Consider the following 3,717-nt stretch of genomic DNA (forward strand, 5'->3'; position numbering starts at 1 on the left):
TTTGGAACCCTTTTTTACAGATGCCTGTCCTTCACATACACACGGTCTCTTTCCTGGATATCCGGTTCTTTGACCCGGCGCCGGAAGCTGGCATAGTTGTTGGACCGGGCCCTGTTGGAGAGGGTCTTTTGCGGGTCCACACGGTTCGGAGCCCAGTCAGGGTGACTGGGGATGGTGTCCCTAACCACTCGTCCTATGGCAGAGGGACCTGGTGCCGCTTCCGTGGTTCGATGTGGTGTTAGTTGATCAGTGTGCGCATGAACCTCTCTACCTCCCCGTTGGTTTGAGGCCAGCGGGGGGTTATTTTCCGGTTATGATTCCCCAGCTCTTGAGGTATTCAGCAAACTCTTGTCCCTGAAAAGGTGGTCCATTGTCGGTTTTGACAATCTCAAAGATCTTAAGAAATCCAAGAAACTCTGTCGCTCCCTTGAGAAGGCCTGGAAAAAAGACCCAAACTCCAGCACCAGGGACGCCTTCAAAAACGCCACCCGCATACACCACCAACTGATCCGGACTGCCAAGAAAGCCGCATTCAAAGACCGACTAGACAACAACGCCCACAACAGCAAGGAATTATTCAACATCGTCAAAGAGTTTACCAACCTTACTGCCAACTCCAACGACATCACCCCCTCTCAAACCCTCTGCGACTCCCTAGCTTCGTTCTTCCACGACAAAATCGCAGACATCCACAACAGCTTCGACAACCAACCCGGAGACCAACCCACCCAACCTTCTGCCGTACCTGCACCCCCCTTGAACATCCTTAATGACTGGAACCCAATCTCCACTGAGGACACCATCCGCCTGATGAACTCTATCCACTCAGGATACCCAACAGACCCATGCACTCACCACATCTTCAACAAAGCAGACTCCATCATAGCACCACACCTCCGAGACGTCATCAACTGCTCACTCAACTCCGCCACCTTCCCGGAAAGCTGGAAACACGCCGAACTCAGCGCCCTTCTGAAAAAACCCACAGCTGACCCCACCGAACTCAAAAACTACCGCCCCATCTCGCTCCTTCCATTCCCGGCCAAAGTCATCGAGTAAGCTGTCAACAACCAGCTCGCCGCCTTCCTCAAAACCAACAAATCCCTCGACTCCTCACAGTCCGGCTTCCGAGCCAAACACAGCACTGAGACCGCACTCATCGCAGCAACAGACGACATTCGAACTCTACTGGACAATGGAGACACAGTCGCCCTCATCCTCCTCGACCTCTCCGCAGCCTTCGACACAGTCTGTCATAGCACCCTGTTACAACGCCTCAGAAACATCGGAATCCAAGGAAAAGCACTGGAATGGATCACCTCGTTCCTTGCCGGAAGAACTCAGAGAGTCCGCCTCCAACCATTCAAGTCAGAGGCCACTGAAGTCATTTGCGGCGTGCCACAAGGATCTTCACTCAGCCCCCACCCTCTTCAACGTATACATGAGCCCCCTCGCGGCCATCGCACGCCAACACAACCTCAACATCATCTCCTACGCTGATGACACTCAACTGATCCTCTCACTCACCAAAGACCCTAACACCGCCAAAACCAACCTACACGAAGAAATGAAAGAAGTAGCCGAGTGGATGAAGCACAGCCGCCTGAAACGGAATTCAGACAAAACAGAAGTCCTTATCTTAGGTACCTCCCCCTCCGCCTGGGACGACTCTTGGTGGCCAGAGGCCCTTGGAACAGCACCCATCCCAACGGACCACGCACGGAACCTGGGCGTCATCCTGGACTCCTCACTCTCGATGACCAGACAAGTCAACGCCGTTTCATCATCTTGCTTCAACATTCTTCGCATGCTCAAAAAAACATTTCGCTGGATCCTCACCGAAACTAGAAAAACGGTCACCCACGCACTGGTTACAAGCCGCCTGGACTACGGAAACACCCTATACGCCGGTACCACCGCAAAACTTCAGAAAAAACTCCAACGCATCCAGAACGCATCAGCCAGACTCATACTAGACATCCCGCGTAAAGACCACATTTCTGGTCACCTGAAAAACCTCCACTGGCTCCCCGTCAATAAGAGGATAACATTTCGCCTCCTAACCCACGCACACAAAGCACTTTACGAACTTGGACCCGAATGCCTCAACACACGACTTTCCTTCTACACCCCCTCCCGCCAGCTACGCTCTTCCAACCAAGCCCTTGCTGCTGTACCTCGCATCAACAAAACCACCATGGGAGGAAGATCCTTCTCCTACCTCGCGGCTAAAACCTGGAACTCACTTCCCATTCACCTTCGCCTCACTCAGAACCACCTAGCATTCAGAAAGCAACTTAAAACCTGGATATTCGACATGTAATTCCCCACCCTTCTTAAAGCGCCTGGAGACCCTCTGGGTATGTAGCGCGCTATATAAATTAATTGACTAATGACTAATCCGGTAGGTGCCCGAAGTCTGCACTGACACACTCCCACAGCCTCTGCGGGTTGTCTTCTGTGAGGACCGGGGGTGGTCGCTCGGGTTGTCCCGCGGCTTGGCACCATCGGCACGTCCTGACTACTTGTTCCACCATGGCGTCCATTTCCGGGAACCACACTTTGGCTCGGAGTCTGCTCTTGGTCTTCACCATGCCTTGGTGTCTGTCCTCGGTGGGCTAGCTCCACAGCTTGCTGGGTCAGGCTTTCTGGCATCACTATCCGTGGGCCTCTTAGTAGACAGCCCCGGTTGTCGAACGATAATTCTTCTTTCACTCTCAGAAGGGTTTCCAGTGACGCTTTGGCTTGTGGTGTCCTTTTGCTCAATGAGGCTTGAATCGGCCTCCAGTCGTTGGATTGTAGGGCCCCCTTACCAGCTGTAGTACTTCATCATTTTGTGTGGCCTCAATGATCATCTCCAGGCTCATGGGCAGGGGTCTCGTCCTTTCCAGCACGACTTTCACATACTCCTCGGTATCATCAGCGTCTTCTTTCTCCACTTTGGTGGCAGCGCGGGGGTGCCTGGAGAGATAGTCTGCTGGATTTGTCGCCCCCGGTCTGTACTCTACTTGGTAGTCGTATTCTTGTAGTTGGAGGATCCATTTCTCGATCCTGGGAAGTGGCTTTGATACTGACACTCGAAATAGTGGGATCAGGGGCTTGTGATCTGTCGACACTGTGAACGGGTGCCCGTACACATAGACGTGGAAGTGTCTGCATGCCCAGTGAATCGCAATCGCCTCCCGCTCTATTTGGGAGTACCTTTGCTCCGTGTCTGTTAAGGATCGACTGGCGTAGGCGATGGGGGCCCATTCGTCCTCGCCTTGGCGTTCGGTTAGCACGGCCCCCAGTCTGTACGGGCTGGCATCAACAGCTATGTTGGTGGGATTAGCAGGATCAAAGTACGATAGGGTCCTGTCCGCGGACAACACCGCTTTTGTGTCTCGGAACGCCATTTCCTGTTCTTCGCCCCACTGCCAGGGGGTGGTTGATTTGGTTAGTTCACGGAGAGGCCGGGTGAGGTTTGATAGATCTGGCACGAACCTCCCACAGAAATTCACCATGCCGAGGAAACTCCTCACCTCAGATATGTTGGAGGAGGCATGCGCATCTTGCACGTCTTTTACCTTGTCCGGGTCAGGGGCTATCCCTTGGTCGGAAAAGGTATAGCCAACCCAGCTTACACCCAGTGACAGTGGGTTCGCGAACGCTGGTTGCGCACGGGCTCGCCTTTCACTTTTTAGCTGTGCATTTTTAAAATATTAATTCTTGTCTTTT

Source organism: Lissotriton vulgaris, chromosome 7, assembly GCF_964263255.1.
Source record: "Lissotriton vulgaris chromosome 7, aLisVul1.2, whole genome shotgun sequence".
In the NCBI taxonomy this organism is placed as follows: Eukaryota; Metazoa; Chordata; class Amphibia; order Caudata; family Salamandridae; genus Lissotriton; species Lissotriton vulgaris.